General features: G+C 41.6%; 1 protein-coding gene and 1 pseudogene across 1 annotated transcript in view; one reads left to right on the forward strand and one right to left on the reverse strand.

The window, feature by feature from the left end:
• TPD52 (tumor protein D52) overlaps positions 1-20585 on the forward strand; it is a 211280-nt gene that overhangs the window by 44582 nt on the left and 146113 nt on the right. The window lies entirely within an intron of this gene.
• LOC105857596 (solute carrier family 25 member 36-like) lies at positions 2609-3647 on the reverse strand (annotated as a pseudogene).

Consider the following 20585-nt stretch of genomic DNA (forward strand, 5'->3'; position numbering starts at 1 on the left):
AATATCACATATACATACATATGAAGACAGGCATACAGAAAGAGGCAGATAAACTGCTGATTTAATAGTCACTTAAGTTAGGAGAAGTCCAAAGGTCAGTCTGGGTTGTTGGTTGCCCTGGAGTTGCTGTAATTGCAAGGCCATTAATTCAGAAGGCTTTTATTTCTTATCTTGTTCTGAGGTTCTTAGCTAACTTACCTAAACCTGTAGCTTCCCTATCTTTTTCCTCCTTTCCTTCATTTCCTTGCTAATGTTAGGGGGAAAGTCCATTTACCAAGAGAGCAGTTAGGGCTGGCTGAATTGGTGGAATGCCTGGGATGCCATAAGAAAAACAAATGTCCAAGGGGGCTTTGAAATCAGTAACAGATTAATTTTTCTTTTGTCTGCAGGTCTGGTTGATTGACTGGTCAGTGCAGGTGGGAAACACCTTGTAAATGGCTTTCAAAAGGTTATTTATGGAGTTTTTTTTTTTTTTTTTTTTTTGCTCTTAATGGTGGTTTATATGTGTACCAAATGGGGGTTCATAGCCAGAGATCTTGCACCCTTGGGGGGCACCATTCTGCCTCTTGCACCCTTTTTTGAGCTGCTGCTTCATGTCTTATCTGTGTGTGTTTAACCTGTGCGTGTCTACCCTGAGTTCAGGGTAGAGCCCATTCATGAATAGGGCAGACAAAGCATTTTCTATGACAGACAGGATACTTTTTATTCCTACTCTGAGATCAAGATTTTGACCAATGTATAGGGTGGTTAAAAAGCAAATCTGATTTATCAGAAGGCCTAACTTTATAAACACTGACCTAGTTCTTTTTCTTCTTTTTTCCTTTGGGGTGTGCATGCAGGTAAGCAAGCAGAAAAGGTCAGTAGATGAGGGTAGGTAGAGGATGATGGAAAGAGAGAGGTTAGAAGCCACACGTGGCAGTCAAAAATACATTCCATTGTTTCTGGGGCATTAGGGATCTGTGTGTGTGTGTATGTGTGTGTGTGTATCTATCTGCACGTGCACACATGTGCTGTAGATGAGCAATTTTGTTTAGGTTAAAACTTCCCCATTGTGGCCACCAAAATTCTAAATTATTTTTGGTAAGATTTACACAGTTCTCTAGAAAAGCACAAGTTCTGAGATGGAGTCACAGAGTCCGTGGATTTAAATAAACACATTATTTTTTTGTCTTCCTGGAACCTTTCCTAATAGATTTTTTTTGTTTGTTTGTTTTTGTTTTTGTAATTGTGGAAATTTTATACATCAGTATAGCAACATCCACAGGCAAAGTCTCTTAACAGAATTATAGCAAACATTTCTATAAGGACCATACATATAATACATTTAAAGTATTAAAGGTTACAGTTAACTCAGTTGCAAAATGTAAAAGCTATATCCTATTAGCACATTTAACCCAAATTAGCTTTTATCTATGATTTACCATTCAGGAAACTAGAACACAATAAATTTCTTGTCAAAAGCTCATTTATAAAACTGTAAATCAATTAAGATCACTACCTGCTGGATCAGATAGCAGAGGCTTCTCTTCTGTATTAATTCTACTATTCCAAATATTAGTATTAATGTTACCTTAAAAAAAACTTACAAGGGCAAAACTGAAAATTACCATTTTCTCTACAAAATAAATGTAATCTATAAAGACCTGGAAATAATTCAAAAGTTCAAATTCTTAATGTGAAAGTAAGTAGAAAAAGATTCAAAAGTGGTAAATTTTTTCCACTTTAAGTAAATGATACCTAGGTATGATGAACAGGTAATAATTCAAGTTTATCACTAGTAAGTCACTGAAGAGATAATTACATTCATTCATGTACCATCAAATTAGAGAAGGTCTGAGGACATGCTCAAGTCAGTGAAATGGCCAATGATCAACATTTTACTAGTTTATTTTGTCTCAGACTACTGGCATGTGAGTTTGATATGTTAACAAACAACTTAAATGTCCACATTAGGCTAAACATCAAGCACCTTTTAGCAGGGGAAACCAAAACATTTTAATGCCAAAAATACACAAGATATTTAGATACTATTTCATTGGTTGTCAAAAACAGTGACTATTAATACTATGTAATTTAAAATATTATTCCAGGTCCTCTCAGAAAAATGTGAAAATAATACCGAGGTTCTCACTGTTATTGTTATTTTATAATTTCGCAGGAATTAAAAGCCAGAAGTTATAAATTTATGATTGCCAATACTATCTTTGGATAGTTACAGTACAGTATATAATTAGGGATGCCTTTGTTTAGAAGACTGGAAAAGTGCTTATGGAATAAACAACACTATAATCTCACTGATATAAATCAACTAAATGTGACTGTGTCTAGCAGACATGGTAGAGAAAATGGCAATTTTGAGAAAAGAGTGCTTCTAAAGGCATTTCCTTGGAGGCTCCAAGGTTTTATTCACATTATTGAAAGACCAAGTGATGTGGTATGATTACTTTAATTCCTACAACCAAACTTCTACTTAAGCACCGCTATGTGTTCCCAAACTACTTTTCTTTTGTCCACCAGGCTGGCTTCAATATTCCAGTGGACCATATTCCAGTGGTCCACTGTAATCTTTTGGTCTTCCCTCTTTGTAGTACAGCAACCCTATGTGATACTATCCATTGAGTAGGTAGACCACCAATTCATAGGTGGCCATCATGATGGCTGTGTTTGGAATCTGTCTCACCAGATGAGTTGCTAGACCACGGTAAAGAGATCCATAACCTACTTCTTGAACAACCAAAGACAGTATCTGAAAGAAAGATCTATATTTTGTTCTCTCTTCACGTAGTCTTGTTCTTATAACTTCATGAGGATATGCTATAGCTGTGGCACAAGTTTTTGATGTGGCAGCTGCTAGCATCATTCCCACAAAATCTGATGCCTCTTTCACAGACTTTTCTTCATTTTCCATTGTAGAAGCAATTTTATATTCCAGTAGTTTTTGCTTTATACTTTAATATATAACAAAATGGATTACAGTCTCTGCTGTGTCAACATATGAAGCAGACATGCCCCTATAAAATCCTCTAAGTCCATCTGTCTGATACGCTTTATGAACACATTCAAAAGCACCCATTCGCTTTTCCCCACGGTTCCTTGCATCAAGCTGTAACTGAGTCTTTATAAGCCAAATGGGGTTGGTTGCCGTGATTGCGGTAAAACGAGGTTTAAGTTAGTCCATATTTCTACAGGAGGAGACCTGCTCATGGGGAGCGTGAGATGACATGATCTCACTCTTTCCTCGGGAGAAATGTACAGTAAATGCCTGCCATTGCAGCTGAAATCATGTGTACCTGGGTAGAATCAGGATCAAATACACCATTCAGCTTTTCCTTGCAGTTTGAGTAAGCAACAAAGTATATTGCTCTTGAAGGGGCCACCCCCACTAAATTGTGGCCCAATCCTCTAAACAAGGAACGAGGGCCTTCTTTTTCCAAGATCACCTTTAGGCAATGGATAGGTCCAGGAGACACTACTCTGTTGACAGTGGCTCCAGCCATTGTGTTCAAATGAACTTCAGAGATACAAAGCGTCACAGAAGGTGACTGCAGTTGTGTTTTTACAACTTCCAGTGGACATGTCAGAATAGCTCCCACTGTGCTACCACATCTCCTGGCAAACAGATGCACCAGCGTGTCTCTCTGGCTCATTCTGTCTCCAGCATGTGCTCTGGGAGCTGAGGCGGGACACGGATCCGGCCGGCCCCTGTGGCCGGTGGCTTGGATCCCGGACTGGAGACGCACAACGCCCCAGGGACGGCGAGGGGAGCAGGTGGACTTGCGGCTGCAGAAAGCAACCGACACAGCCCTCCCCGTGGCTCTCCAGCGATGCAGCCCCTAATAGATGTTTTTTATTAAACTGAATACAGTTTTGGGTTGTGTGACCCAATCAGACCCCTGAATCCTCCCTATGAGACCCAGTCCAGTTTCTGTTAGGACATCTAAATTCAGTCTAGACCAAAAATATTCACATAAATTCAGAGAACTTGACATAAGTTGTAGAACTCAGATATTGTAGAGGACTTACTAGTGATGACCTCCAAATGTGCAGTGAGAAGCGGGTAGCACAAGGGGTCTAGTGGGGTACTTTGCTCATTCCTCCCAGACATCGTTATCATGTGGTCTCCTTTGGATCCTACTTCTGACACCAGATTTGATAAAAGAAAAACTTTAAGCACATTTAAATTTTAAACAGTTTATTTGAGCATTCAGTGATTCATGAATTGGGATAGCATTAGACTATAAGAGGCTAGTATTCTGCCAGAAGGGGTAAGAGGGAAGGAAACCTTTTATAAAGTATTGGCAGAAGCAAGACAAAACGATTTTTTTTTTTTTTTTTTTTTGAGACAGAGTCTCACTGTGTTGCCCCGGCTAGAGTGCTGTGACATCAGCCTAGCTCACAGCAACCTCAAACTCCTGGGCTCAAGTGACCCTCCTGCCTCAGCCTCCCAAGTACCTGGGACCACAGGCACACGATACCATGCCTGGCCAATTTTTTCTATATATTTTTAGTTGTCCAGCTAATTTCTTTCTATTTTTTTTTGTTATTGTTGTTGTTGTTGTTGTTTGTTTCAGTACAGACGGGTCTTGCTCTTGCTCAGGCAGGTTTCAAACTCCTGACCTTGAGCGATCCTCCCACCATGGCCTCCCAGAGTGGTAGGATTACAGGCGTGAGCCACCATATCCAGCTGAGAAAACAATTTTGATTAGTCAGAGTAGAAAGTTCCTAGTGAGAGGTTAGTTGGTGGTTTCTGATTGGTACTGTTTCTAGTTTCAGTTTAGTGTTTACATTGGGCTTTGGTTTATTCACATAGGAATTGAAAGTGACTGAGCTACCCCAGTCTAATAGCCCCCCAGTTAGAATTTTTTTTTTTTTTTTTTTTTTGAGACAGAGTCTCACTTTGTTGTCCAGGCTAGAGTGAGTGCCGTGGCGTCAGCCTAGCTCACAGCAACCTCAAACTCCTGGGCTTGAGTGATCCTTCTGCCTCAGCCTCCCGAGTAGCTGGGACTACAGGCATGTGCCACCATGCCCGGCTAATTTTTTATATATATATCAGTTGGCCAATTAATTTCTTTCTATTTATAGTAGAGACGGGGTCTCGCTCTTGCTCAGGCTGGTTTTGAACTCCTGACCTTGAGCAATCCGCCCGCCTCGGCCTCCCAAGAGCTAGGATTACAGGCGTGAGCCACAGCGCCCGGCCTAGAATTTATTTTTTAACACCGCCTGTAAATTGAGGTTTCCACGGCTTCCCTCTTGGGGTTTGATCAATTTGCTAGAGTGGTTCATAGAACAGAGGGAAACAGCTCACTTATGTCTATCCATTTATTATACAGGATATGATAAAGGAAAAAGATGCACAGCTAGGTGGAAGAGGAGCACAGGGTGAGGTATGGCCGTAGGAACCTCTCCAGGAACCTCCATGTGCTCAGCTATCTGGAAGCTTGCAAATAGAAAAGCCTTCTAGAATATCATGTTGTGATACTGTGAAATGTATATTTGGTCTTTGTCCCTGTTTCTTGCCATATAGGTCCTAAAATCTTTGGAGTCTCCAGAGTGCTGAGTGTCTTTTGTATGTTAATGAGATGACTGGAAGCTCCCAGAATCACGATCTTTTTTTTTAATGGAAGCATTATTACCTAGGCATGATTGATTAAATCATTGGCTGTTGATTTATCAACTTAACTTTTAGCCCCTCTCCCCTCCCCACAGGTTGGGGGTGGGACCAAAAGTTCCAGCTCTCTAAGTACATGGCTGGTATACCCTATGTGAGAGCCCACCTCTGGGATGGTTTCTATTGATCTGGGATTCTCACCTGTGTATAATCCCCTTCCGCATGTCATCAGGTTTAATCTGTGTGACCGGTAGAATGTAGCAAAAAGGATGATATGCCAGTTCTGAGATTAGGTTATAAAAGACTGTGGCTTCCATCTTGGGTCTCTTCGTCTCTCTTGATCACTTTCTCTGGGGGAAGCTGGCTGCCACGTTGTGAGCAGGTTTATGAGGAAGCCAGTGTAGGGAGGAGAAGAGGCCTCCCGCCATAATTAACGTGAGTGAGTTTGGACGCGGCTTCTCTAGCCCCAGTTAAGCCGTCAGAGATTGCAGCCCTGGCCAGCAGCTTGCCTGCAACCTCATGAGAAACCCCAGTGTAGCTAAGCTGCTCCCTGATGCCTGACCTTCAGAAGCTGCAAGATGATAAATGCTTGATGTTTGCAGCTGCTCAGTTTTGGGGTAATTTGTTAAATAGTCTTAGATAACTAGGACATGCTGCAATTTCTATTGTGAAGTTGAGTATACCTCTTCATTCTCAATATCCTGCAGTCTCTCAGTGCTCGCTTGCACTTAATGTGCACATATTCTCTCTCTCTCTCTTTCTCTCTCCCCCTTCCTCTCTTCCTGCCTCTCCCCATCCCCTTCTCTGTCTCTCTCTCTCAGACCCCCATACACAATTTCATTTGGTTGCCTAATCCTCTGTCATGCTTATTTGTTATCTAGATCATTTCTGTTCCATACCTCTTTCCACTAAATATGTTGTTGACTGGGTCCCTGCTGCTAAAACATTTAATAGTAAATGTGTCACTGTCACAGTCAGTACAGCCACACTCTCTGCTTGACTGGGCCACAGAGTGCTCAGGCATTTGGTCACCTTTTGGTTGTGTCTGTGAGAATGCCTTTGGATGAGATTAACGTTTGAGTTGGTAGACTGATTAGAGTAGATTGCCTTTCTCAATGTAGGCGGGCCTCCTCATCGAATCCATTGAAGGCCTGAATGGAACAAAAAGGCTTGGTAAGAGGGAACCCCTCTCTAGCTAGTACCCCAGTCTTCCCTTGCCCTTGGACCCAGACTTGAACTTGAACTAACATCATAGTTTCTCTTGGGTCTCCAGCTGTCCAGCTGCAGATCTTGGGACTTCTCAGTCTCTGTAATTATGATATTTGTATATTATAGGGAGCTTCTGGAGAACCCTGACTGTTCAAATGACTTAGTAAACATTAGCTGGCTAGGCGGCTTTCTGAAAGAGCTGATTCTTACTAACCTTTGAAATGCCACGTGCCGAACTGTCCTTTACCTAGAAGCCAGAACCAACCTTGTTTCAGGTCAAGTTTTTCAGTGTCTTACTTTTCTTTCTCTGCTTGTTCTTAAGCCCCAAAGTAAAATCTGTAGAGAATTCAGTTTAAATGATGTTTCTGTTTTTATTTAAAAGTAAGAAAATATGACAGAGAAGAGTCCTGAGAACTTGGATCAACTTATTTAAAGCAGTAGTCTTCGTATTCAGGTATTGCTGTGGTCTCTGTCTTTCAGAGCTTGTTTTTGGTGTCATTTTGCCTCATTCCACGGTTAGGTTAGTGCCCTTTGATTTTCAGTTCTGAAAATTTGGAGGCCGGATTTCTGCAGAGGATTATTTTTCTAAATCAAATCCTCTTTATGGAGAATCTAAATTTAGAATTGCTCTCTGTTTTGATCAACAAGCAGGTTAAATGTTTAGGACACTACTTAGAGAAGATGTAGGCACCACACCTGCCTTCTCAGGAATCCACGGAAAGGAACTAGGATTGCCGGTTTTATTGTATCATGGGCAGATAGGTTTGTCATCTTGGTAGCCTGCTGCCACAGCAACCTCTAACTCAAGCGATTCTCCCTGCCTCAGCCTCCCAAAGTGCTGGGATAACAGGCATCAGCCGCCAGTCTGACCTTTCAGTGGATTCTGACAAATGCATAAGGACATGTATCCACCATTACAGTATCATGCAGAACAGTTTCACTGCCCCCCAAATCTCCTGGGCTCCACCTATTTAATCCCTCCTTCTTTCTCCTTGAACCCCTGGCAACCACTGATCTTTTTACTGTCTCCATAGTTTTGCCTTTTCCAAAATGTCATATAGTTGGGGTCTTACAGTATGTAACGTTTTAGATTGGCTTCTTTCATTTAGTAATGTGCATTTAAGGTTCTCCTGTGTCTTTTCATGGCTTGATAGCTCATTTCTTCTTAGTGCTAAATAATACTCCATTTTCTTCATGTACCACAATTTATTACGGATTCACCTACAGAAGGACATCTTGGTTGCTTCTACTTTCTGGTGACTATCAATAAAGCTACTGAAAGAAGCCATGTGGAGGTTTTTGTGTGGACCTAAGTTTTCAGCTTGTTTGGGTAAGCACTTGGGAGCCCGATTACAGGATGTGAAGTGGTTTTTAGACCTATTTGTATAGACTCTTGACCCCAGTGTCTCTCCTTTTGCCGAAAACTGCCCTGCTCACTGTGGCAACCTAACCAGGCCTGCGTCTGCCAGGACATTCCTGTTCTTCATAAGGAACATTTGATGAACAAATCTGGACACAAGGGTCTTGATTGTGTCCACAGGAAGGAGTATGTCAAATCTTTTACAAAATGTATTCTTTAATCATGGTTGCTGTTCTCCCATTCTACTCTATTGCTCCATTTTGAATTCCTTATTTTGGTCTGTCTGGTAGTAATTTCCTTTAAAATACAAGTAACTGCCTCAACTCTTATATGATTTTTTTTTCCTATGGTAGAATACGTATAACACAAAATTTGCAACTTTCACCATTTTTAACTATATAAGTCAGCAGCATTCATTACATTCACATCATTGTGCAACTAGCTGTCACCACTTTCTGTTTCTAAAACTCTCTCATCTGTAGATACGATCATTTTAAGAGGAATTTATTTGGCAAAATATTTCTATCAGTCAGCTTTTGTGAAATTTTGCTGCAGTAACACACCCCAAATCTCAGTGGCTGTTGACAACAGTCTTTATATCTCCCTCATGTTTTGTATGTATCATTTAATTTTTGCTAGAACTTAGTCACATGCCACCTCCAACTGCAGGGGAGCCTGGGAAATGTAGTTTAGCTGTATAGGAATAAGAGCAAATGGGTTTGGTGAGTAGTTAAGGTTCTTAGCCATATCAAGTAGGATTATAAAATTGTACACAGAGTTATCTTGATCTTTCAGGGATGACATGACAGTAAGTACATGGTTTTGTAGTTCTGGCTGCTTTTCAGGAAACCATTTTTCCACTCCATGCTCCCTTCCCATCTAAACTTAAATTGCCTTATCCATTTAACACTGGGAAAGCTTCCTGGAATAAATAAAATTACATGCTGATTTGAGAAATAACCTGTTTGATAATGATGTTTTATGAATCTCTGAGGAAAGTCAATAAGAAGTCTTCACAATAAAAAATATATTATAACGTCAGAGATTTAAAAAGTGTCAGGTCTTCAGTCTTGTGCCCAAAGGTAGAGAGGCAGTCTTAAAGCCTTGCAGCTATTGATTTGGTTTCAAGATGATGGGCTACTTTTGAGTTTACTTGTGGCATTGGTAATCGTCTTTACAAAGGAAAGTGTGTGGAATTTGGAATTAAAAGTGGCATTTCTTAACCAAGAGTAGCAGGTTCAGATAGTGGTGCTATAAATTTTGGCATGAGACTGTTTCATAATAAAATTTAGGAAAAAATTGGCAATATTTGTGCTATGTATTTGTTTAATGGTTGACTCACTGGGTACCTTAATTAGCTTGTTATGGCTTAAAGGCAAGTTCAGCTGCCTAAATGCACGAATTGGTATTTTGAGCTCATTTGGTATGCCTCAGCTTGCTGCTGATAGAAGTTCGTGGTCCAATATTAATTTAAAATAAGTGCCTACTGCTGTTCTTGACAAACTCCCATTCCCTTAAGGAAAAGTGTTTCATATGAGCTTCTAGTTGCCAGGAATAGCTGTGTAAGCATTGTGGATGTTTTTCCAAATTAAAATTTCGTCTGCCAGTTCATTATTCCTTCTAGGGTTCTGACAGTCGGTTGTGTTTATGCACCCCTACAGAGCTCTCTTTAAACTCAGTCAGCAAATTGGAAACATTTAGCTTGGACTAGACCTCTTTGTCTTCCAATAATCTTGCCATAGAGACCACTGTACTCTCAAATACATCGTTAATACTTTTAGCCAGAATGTCCTGCTTTCATTCTCTTATTACTGAGCCATTATTCCAGACTCTGTTCATTATTATTATAATTCCAGACTCTAAGTAGTTATCCTATTGAAAAGGCCAGGCTGATGTATGCCCTGTCATGATATAGCCAGTTTTGTCCTGTCTGAATTTGTTTGCTTTGTGAACTATTAGGATAGCAGGAAATCAAAAACAAAACACCAACAAATCAAAACCCATTTGGCTACGAAATTTGTCTCTTATTTAAAAATGTGTATGGCCGGGCGCTGTGGCTCACGCCTGTAATCCTAGCTCTTGGGAGGCCGAGGCGGGCGGATTGCTCAAGGTCAGGAGTTCAAAACCAGCCTGAGCAAGAGCGAGACCCCATCTCTACTATAAATAGAAAGAAATTAATTGGCCAACTGATATATATATATAAAAAATTAGCCGGGCATGGTGGCGCATGCCTGTAGTCCCAGCTACTCGGGAGGCTGAGGCAGAAGGATCACTCAAGCCCAGGAGTTTGAGGTTGCTGTGAGCTAGGCTGACGCCACGGCACTCACTCTAGCCTGGGCAACAAAGTGAGACTCTGTCTCAAAAAAAAAAAAAAATAAAAATGTGTATGTATATTTTCTTTCTTTAATTGCTTTTTAAAATGTTGATAGATTTAGGGGGTACACGTGGTTTTTGGTTACATGGATGGATTGTATAGAGATGATGTCTGGGTTTTTAGTGTACCTGTCACTGGAGTAATGTACATTGCACCCACAAAAATACATAATTAGAAAGTGCAAAGGCCATGTAGAATAAGTATTTAGAGTTTACTCAAGCTTTCGACTGCAGGCAAACGTAGCAGCTGTTATCTAAAGCCAGACTCGCAGCATCAGAAATCACCTGGCTTGTTACGAAAGGCAGCATCTTTGCCCCACCCCACACCTAAATCACAGCCTGTAGTTTAAGTCTTCCCAGGTAGGTCATGTCTATTTTAAAGTTTGAGAAGCAGTGGCTGGAGATCTGTTACCTGAGTCTGTAATCATGGAAACCACCAATCATGTGAGGAGTGACCATAAAATTTTAACTCAAACTCTATTTGTAAAATAAAAAAATCTGTATATTGCGGTTCATTATGTAGGTACATGGCAATTATCAAGCTATTTTTCTATTATTTTGTGTTGTGTTAATGAAATCTCTATAGTCTGAGAACAGGAGTGGCAGGACCAAATTGAAAATAGTAAGATGTTTTTGTATATTTTGGGATCCAGTCTCTGACTCCTTATGATAGAGAACCTAGGCATTCTTGAGACTTCTCAACAGGTTCTGACTTTCCCAGTTAAAGGCTCAACCAGATCATGTATTTGGAGATAGGTTGAGGGAGGGAATGAAGTCTCATTATGTGTCACTCTTGCTCTTTAATAATTAAAAAAAATTTTTAAAGGAAAAAAAAAGCCTCTGACCTGGCTACTGACATTAACTCACTTTTTATTATCTTGTGAGGGTAGAAGAACATTCTACTGAGAATATTAGGGGTTCCTACCATGTGAGAATCTCTTTGCAAGTCAATGTGTTAAGTCAGTGGATTTGTACTATTTAAGAATGCATTTGGGCCGGGTGCGCTGGCTCACCCCTGTAATCCTAGCACTCTGGGAGGCCGAGACAGGCGGATTGCTCGAGGTCAGGAGTTCGAAACCAGCCTGAGCAAGAGCGAGACCCCGTCTCTACTATAAATAGAAAGAAATTAATTGGCCAACTAATATATATAGAAAAAATTAGCCGGGCATGGTGGCACATGCCTGTAGTCCCAGCTACTTGGGAGACTGAGGCAGCAGGATTGCTTGAGCTCAGGAGTTTGAGGTTGCTGTGAGCTAGGCTGATGCCATGGCACTCACTCTAGCCTGGGCAACAAAGTGAGACTCTGTCTCAAAAAAAAAAAAAAAAACAAAAAACAAACGCATTTATCACCTAAAGAATATTTGCATTTATAAAATAATTACATTTTAAAAATAATTTGTGTATGTCTGCTAGTTTGTGCATTTTTATTCTGGAAAGGGGGCTCCATAGAGCAGTGGTCCCCAACGTTTTTTGGCACCATAGACCAGTTTCATGGAAGACAATTTTTCCACACACGGGAATACTGGAAGGTGGTGGAAAGGATGGGGAGGGAGAGGTTTCAGGATAATTCAAGCGCATTACATTTATTATGCAGTCAAACCTCTCTATATATATTTGCAGCTAGTGATAATCTATATTTGATAGATAATGATAATCTATATTTGCAGCTGCCCCCCAGTGCTAGCCTCAGCTCCACCTCAGATCATCAGGCATTAGATTCTTATAAGGAAGGCACATCCTAGATCCCTCGCATGTGCAGCTAACAGTAGAGTTAAGGGTCCTGTGAGAATCTAATGGTGCCACTCATCTGACAGGAGGCAGAGCTTATGCAGTGATGAGAGCAGTGGGGAGCGGCTGTAAATACAGATGAAGCTTCGCTGGCTTGGCGGCCTCCTGCCTCCTGCTGTGCAGCCCTGTTCTTAACAGGCTGTGGGGACTTGTACCAGTCCTTGGGCTAGGGGTTGGGGCCTGCAGCCATAGAGGATAGGTTTTCTTATAATACCGTGCCACAATAGGCTTTCCTCTTGGGGTGGAAAACAAAGGGGGAAAGAAACGACATTCCCATAGGGAGTATTTCCTAAATTTATAATGCAAAGTTTCTGATCTGAAGGCTGACATGTATTTTTAAAAGAAAGCTGGAATGGTTTAATGGCACTTTATTCAGTGGAGGGATGACAGGGTCGCTGAGCCTTCTCATATACCCGCTTCATCCCCAGCTGATCCCCACCATGCCCCCTCCTGCCTTGTCTCCTCCACTCTTCCAACGCGCGCACACACACACACACACACTCATAAAACTTTTTTTGGACTTTTTTCCCACTTGCTTCTACCCTTTCTTTCCCTCCATTGGTCTCCACTTCCCGTTATCTGACTTATGTCATCACTCTTTCTATAGCTTCTCTGCCAGATCAGCAGGACACCAAGCCCAGTGGCTTCTTTTTAAGTGTCTCTAGCGTTTGCTCTTGTCCACTTCGTCTCCTCCCTTTCTGCCTATGATATGGGTCACTCGAGGTTTTCTTCCAGGTGTTGTGCTTCTTGAGAGCACTGGAGCCAGACTGCTGGGGTTGGAATCCCACTTTCACCACTTACTAGCTGTGTGCCTGGGGCAGGTTACTTAACCACTTTGTGCTCAGTTTTGTCATCTGTTAAATGGGGTAGTGAAAACACCTACCTCATGGGGCTGGTGTGAAGTGCATGGAAGAATGTCTGGCACATAGTAAGGGTTCCTTAGGGGCGAGTCATAATTATTAGTAACAAAGGGAATTTCCTGCCCTTTGTAGGCCCTTTGGCCTGCTTCCCACTTGCATGTGTTCACTCCCTTCCTCCCCCCTTCCCTCTTGGGCTCTCTCTTCTTTTTGGGCTTTTCCTTGATAGTCAGTCTCTGGGTTTCTCACATTTGTATTTTTGCTCCTAACCTTTTTCTGAGCTCCAGAGTTTAATTTCTAATCCTCAGGCTAGCCATTTACTTACAGAAGTCTCCTACGCACTGTAAACCAAACCTGCCAAAATGGAACTCATTCTCTTATCACCTAAAGTCTCTTCTCTCTCTTATTGAATTATACTCTTTTTTTTTATGAGTTAATATAATTTATTTATTTTTAAATCAGTGTTATTAAGAACAAAGCAAATGTGCTTCCAGAAAGTACACTGTATTTTATATGACAAAATATGTCTTTCAAACATCTCCAGCAAAAATATAATATAAACATGGTTGAAAAATCAGGGTACGGATTCACTGAAACCTATAGAAAATGCCAGAATGTTCTCAAGATGCTGAAAATCTAATGGAGAGATAATAATTGTATGTGTAAAAGTTAATATAATTAGCAATATAAGAAGACAAATAATTATCAAACATATAATGATTGTCAAAAATACTGATAGATAACACGTACTTGATAAAATTCAAAATGCTTCTAATTTTTGTTATAATTTTATATAATATAGAAAAAGAGATCAGAAGACAGAAAATTGTTATGCCCAAATGTGGTGGCTTATTTGTATTTGCATTCTGTTAAGAAAAATTTGGTAAAATGGAGGTTGAAGATGAGCCATCTCTAAAATATTTAAGACTTGTTTTAGAATTATATTTCATTAAGATTTCCATAAAAACCATTTACTCTTTTTGATTGATAAAATATTCCTGCTGTCCCAAACACATAGGAGTTGCTTGGTTGAATCCATTTCTTCAGAAGCTGGACTGAATCACACTCTTTTGTTACCATGTTAATTAATGCTATCACCGTCTTTCACAACTCCCGCTGGGGAATCAGTTTGCTCTCCCAGTTATCTGGTTGGTCCCCAGCATCTGTTGCTCTCCCTCTATGGCATCTTTGCCTTGCTGTTCCTGCTGTCCTCCCTGGCCCATGTGCTTTGTATTAGTCGGCCTGGGCTGCCATCACTGTGCCACCGACAGTGGGACTTAAACAATACGAATTTATTTTCTCACATTTCTGAGGCTGAAAGTCCAAGGTGCTGGCAGGGTAGGTAGGTTCCTGGGTGAGGGGGCATTCCTGGCTTGCAGACTGTCACCTCTCACTGAGCCCTGGCATGGCCTTTCTCTGGGTGCTCAGGCACATCCCTGATGTCTCTTGTTTTTATAAGGACACCAGCCCTGTTGGATTAGGGCCTCACCCTTATGACCTCACTAAACCTTAGTTACCACCTTCTAGGACTTATCTCCAAATACAGTCACTTTGGAGGTTAGGGGCTCAGCTCACTGAATTTGGGGGACACAATTCAGTGCACAGCACCCCGGGTGCTGCTGCTGGATACGGTTGCTGATTTCCCATCTGCCCCCTGGAGCCCAGCCTCACGCAGAGGTGAGAATGATGTTTCCAAAGCACAGCTCCGACCTTCCTCTTCCCACTCCTGATGACCTGAGTGGCCCCCACTGCTTAGGGGCAGTGTGACGAGAGCTGCCACTGTGGTACTTCAGGGCACTTCCCTTCATTTTTCAGTTCCTCATGTTTGTTCATCCGAGAATTGGACAGAACCTTACTAACCCCATGTTGTTGTAAGGATTAAATAAATGCTAATGAATATTTCTTATTTTATCGTGATAAAAACCAAGTTCATACTCTCTAGCCTGCCATTCAAAGTCCTCTGTCACCTTCTTACTCCGAGAATGGGGTCCTATGTGGTCCTGGGACCAGCATCCTGCCATGGCCTGGAGCTTGTCAGCTGTGCAGACCTGCGCTGTAGTCAGATCCTCAGGGGATTTGTGTGGGGAGTGGCTCATCACCTGATTCTAAGTACTGTAGTCGCTTGCCCAGAGCCAGGGCCTTGCAGGCAACTACCTGGCTTCAAATTCCAGCTCCTTCACTTGCTAGCTTTGTGTCTGAAGAGATGTTTACATAAACGGTCTATGCCTCATTTCCCCTCTGAAAAATGGGGGTAAACAGAGTGTTTGCCTCACAGGTTTTGAGGGTTGAGAAATTATGTAAATAAGGGAGTGTCTACCCCTGTGATTTTAAATGGCATTTCATATTTAAAACTTAAGTCCCTTTTTCTGAGTTGAGGTTTGTTTACTGTGGCACAGTCGGGGGAAAGGAAGGTGCCTTTCACTTTCCTGGCCACCTTCCCACCCTCTCATCCCGACAGCGGAACAGGGTCCTCCCTGGTCTTCCTCTGGGAAGATGGGACCACAGGAGGTGATGGTGAGACTTTATTGTGAAGGTGAATCCCTTGCTGCTACTGCAGTGGAAGGGGGAGACATCTTCTTGGCTCTCAGAAGCAGCCGACACTGGGGTGTGCCTGGGTGTCTAAGCCGTGACCCATCTCAGTCCTGTTAGCTTCCTGCTGTGAGCAGTGTCCTGCTCCCGGCTGCCCCGGCTCCCCCAAGGCTGCTAAATCTATGCAGAGGAATTCTTCTCCATCATCTTCTAAAAGCCTTTTTCAAATTTACAGAAAGATTGCAGGATAAGAATAGTATAAAGAACACCTGCATTCTCTACTCAGATTCACTCACTCACTGTTAACATTTTACCCCATCTGTTCTATCATTCTCTGTGTGTGTGTTTTCTGAACTATTTGAGAGTAAGTTGCATACATCATGGCCCTTGCCCCTAAAAATTTCAGTTTGTATTTTTTAAGAAGAGGGATACTCTCTTATATAACTACAGTACGGTTGTCAACTTCAGTAAATTTGAAATTGATATAATACAAAACTTAAATCTGTGGTCGTATTCCAATTTTTTCAACTGACTCAGAATGCCCTTTTTAGAATTTTTTCCCCTTTTAGCAAGGCCCCAATCTAGGATCAGGTATGATTTTAAGTTGTTGTATCTTTTTAGTATCCTTTAACATGGATCATTTTCACAGCCTTTCTTTGTCTTTTATGACATTGATGTTTTTGATGAATGCATCTCCCTTTCCCTTTTAAAAACAGAACCTTTCTTTTCTCAAGCAAGGAGTATTGTAAAAAATTAAAACAAAAAAGAAAAGAAGAACTTTCCTCATTTTGGATTTGTCTGATGTTTCCTCAGGATTAGATTCAGGTTCTGCATCCCTGGCCTGAACACTACATAGGTACTCAGAGGACTACATTTGCACACACACGTCCATCTGCCTTTCATTGTGTGATGGCTATTTTGATCACCCAGTCAAGTTGTCCCTTTCTCCATTGTACTGTTACTATGTTTTCCCTTCTATCAACTAGTTAATCCGTGAGGAGGCACTTTAAGACCAGGTAAATATCATGCTGTTCATCAAAATTTCTTCCTGGATTTCACAACGATTGATTATTCTTGTCTGAAAAGATCTTTATAAGGATCAGGTTGGCATTCATAATTAAGGGTCTTCTTTCTCCCCCTTTATTTGTCTATTTATTGTTTGCATGGACTTTTGGATTCCTGTTTTTCCAATGGTTTATAATTCATTGCTGTCCTTAATTATGCCAGTAGTCTGATTGTCCCCTTTTTGGCTAGTCGGAGCCCTTTTAAGCAGGCAGCTGTGCCATCCTGATGCATCCACATTACCTGAATACCTGTGCCTGCCTCTCCTGTTGGCAGCCACATCATCTCCGGTTGAGATGCCCTTTGGGGGACCTCAAAGTAAATTTTGTATGTTAAATAGCTTTTAAATCACACTGTCCCATAAATGTCTTTCAGATTTGGGGAGAATCTACCTTGACATATTTGAATGATGTGTCAATAGGCAGACAGAAACTTAATTTTCTTTATAATCATTTGTACCCACACCTGTTTTCATTTGCAGTAACTGAGTCCTCTTACTGCTCTGTAGTAATAAGCACCTTGCTGGCTGCACCGAGTGGACCTCGGAGCTGCCCTTGGGCGCCCTCTGCTGACACTGAATTGCCTGCGCTCTTTTCTGCGGTTGTAGTACTTGGATTTCTCGTTCTGCCCATTTTCTTTCTTTTGATTGGTTGCTTTCTCTCTCTTTGATTATTACACAAATATGTATCATACAATACAACCTGCTTTGTTTACTCAATGTATCCAGAATATCTTTCCATGTTAAAAAGTATATATTTGCACCATTATGTTAATGTTTGCATACTTTTCTGTTATGAATGTTCTTTTTAGCATTTAAATAACCTATTTTTAGTAGACATGTGTTGCTTATTTTTTTCATTTCAGATAGCACCTAAAATTTACCTATGTCATTCATTCATAACTTCTTGAGTAGGACTTGATAAGTAGGTAGGAATTTAACAGGTAAAAATGTAGGAAAAGGAGACTCTAGTTCAAGAAAATTGTTTAGACCAAATTTAGGATGTGTTCAAGAAACAGGAAAATCATGGTGGGGCACGGTGGCTCACGCCTGTAATCCTAGCTCTCTGGGAGGCCGAGGTGGGTGGATTGTTCGAGGTCAGGAGTTCAAAACCAGCCTGAGCAAGAGTGAGACCCCGTCTCTACTATAAATAGAAAGAAATTAATTGGCCAACTGATATATATATATATAAATATTAGCCGGGCATGGTGGCACATGCTTGTAGTCCCAGCTACTCGGGAGGCTGAGGCAGGAGGATCCCTTGAGCCCAGGAGTTTGAGGGTGCTGTGAGCTAGGCTGACGCCACGGCACTCACTGTAGCCTGGACAACACAGCGAGACTCTGTCTCAAAAAAAAAAACAAACAAAAGAAACAGGAAAATCAAGTTTGGCTGAAACATGGTTGAGTAATAGTGGGAAATATGGTTAGAAAGTAGTATTTTGGGACTCTTTCTGTTGAAATGATAAAAATCCAACTCCAACCATAAGAGAAGTAGAACAGAAACATGTTTGCTTAATAACTGGGAAGCCTAGGATAGCTGGGTATAAGGCCTTAGTGCTATTGCGCCATCCTTTCCCTGTTTCTACTTCTGCCCCTTCCCAGTCTCAGCACTGGTTCTCTTGCCTGTTGGCACAGGGAGGGAAGGAGCCCCGTGGGCTTTCCAAACCAGCATCCAACAGCTCAGGTTATAGGGAGAGTCACTTTCTTCCATTAGTCACAGAGTAAACATCAGGGAAGGCCATGGACTGGTACTCTTTGGATCACACTTCTACACTAGGCCAGTTTTCGTGACAGGGATGGTGTGTTTGCGTGGGCTGGATCTGAAACACAGGCCCACGCTAAGGCCAGGGAAAGGTGGGAACTACGGTTGTGTTTCCCCCTAGAACTCCATGGAGCAAGTGAAGTAGGATCCTTCAAGGGATGGCTGGGTGCGATGGCTCATGGCTGTAATCCTTGTACTCTGGGAGGCCGAGGCAGGAGGATCATTTGAGCTCAGGAGTTTGAGACCGGTCTGAGCAAGAGCGAGACTCCGTCTCTACTAAAAATAGAAATAAATTAATTGGCTAACTAAAAACATATAGAAAAAATTAGCTGGGCATGGTGGCGCATGCCTGTAGTCCCAGCTACTCGGGAGGCTGAGGCAGAAGGATCGCTTGAGTCCAGGAGTTTGAGGTTGCTGTGAGCTAGGCTGACGCCACGGCACTCTAGCCAGGGCAACAGAGTGAGACTCTGTCTCAAAAACAAAACAAAACAAAACAAAACAAACAAGTAGAGTACAAATTTTAGATAATTACTTGAATTCTAAATCCTCACATTTATAAATAAGGCCTGTAGTGTCTGCATAAGCCATCGTGGGTCTTTTCCATCCCACGCTGATTACGGCGCACCTTCCGGTAGGTTCTGCAGTAGAGCTGCACTGCAGCCTGCCCTGGAGAGGAGGCTGGGGAGGCCCAGATGGCTGGCACTTCACATTCTGTGTGCTGCTGCTGGGGCAGGAGGGGACAGAAAGTGGGGGGGCTTCTGGAAGAGGGGGCATTGCTGCCTGAGGCTTGAAGGATGAATGACTGGCAGGCAGAGAAAAGGTGGCACTTCAGGTGGAGGGCGTGGCCTGTAAGTCAACACAGAAGGTCGAGGACTGGGGGGCTGCAGCGATGGTGAGGAATGGGGAAGTGGCTGTGGCTTGCCTTGTGCCTGTGTCATTGTTACTGCCCTTCTAATACCTGCAGCTCTAAGGGGAAGAACAAGTAAAGTCGTGGAGACATGCTTTTTCTACCAGTGTTTAGTGACCAAATGCAGAGTGTATGGAGAGGGCCAAGAGTCCCCTGATCCACAGTCTAGACCAGGGACACAAATCTGATATCTTTCCTGTGGCAGCAGAGAGACTATGATTTCAAGAAACCAGACAATTCATTCTTTCAAATAATAAAAAGAAACCATTTATTTGATTTCTAAACATGGAATGAATAACATTTATAGTTGCCCAAATTTTGGTACCTTTTAGGAGAAAAATACAGATCATTTTTTTGTTGGTGTTAAAAATAAATGTTTAAAAAATTTAAGGTAAAAGACTTGCCGTAAATAAAGTATAACATGAGATTAGCCAAAAAAAAGTTTAAAAATCATCCAGTGTGTATTCTGTATGTAAAAACAAATCATAACTTGAGGTGAATATAGACTGTCTTGGATCATGTATATTTAATACACTAGACACACGCTGATTTGCTTTTCATGCTTTAAGTATATTAGGTTTTGTATTTGCTTCCAGTTCCAGGAGAATATATCTGAGTTTTCTTTTTATCAGATTTGAAAAGGTAGAATACTGCCTTGTTTTGTCATGCAGTTTCAGACAACTGCCCACCTGAGGGTGGGCGGCTTTTATTTTTACCTCCTTAAATATTAGAAGCAGCAGGACATGCAGATGCTGTAGCTTGAGCTGAGGTCACAGTCAGCATAGAACGGTTCTGCTAAGAGACTTATGTTAAAGGAAGTGAATTTGGTGACTTGGAAGTTTTGTTTTACAAGCTAACTGTGGCGTGGCCACTCTGCAGGGCGGCACAGGTTTATTGCAGGGTGAGCAGAGCCATGGCCTTAGTCAAACAAAGAAGGTGCAGGAACACCTGGGAGTGGTACCTTCAAAGTTGGTTCTTTCGCTTTTCAGTGCATGTAACTGAACCACCATCTTTTCCAAAAAAGAGGAAAAAGACGTAAAAGTCAGTCTGAAACTTTTGCGACACTCAGTAAGACTCCACGTTAGATATAGCAATAATGGCAATTTAGCTTTATTTTTGTCCCAAGTTGTGC

This window comes from Microcebus murinus, chromosome 7 (genome assembly GCF_040939455.1).
Source record: "Microcebus murinus isolate Inina chromosome 7, M.murinus_Inina_mat1.0, whole genome shotgun sequence".
NCBI classification, from domain to species: domain Eukaryota; kingdom Metazoa; phylum Chordata; class Mammalia; order Primates; family Cheirogaleidae; genus Microcebus; species Microcebus murinus.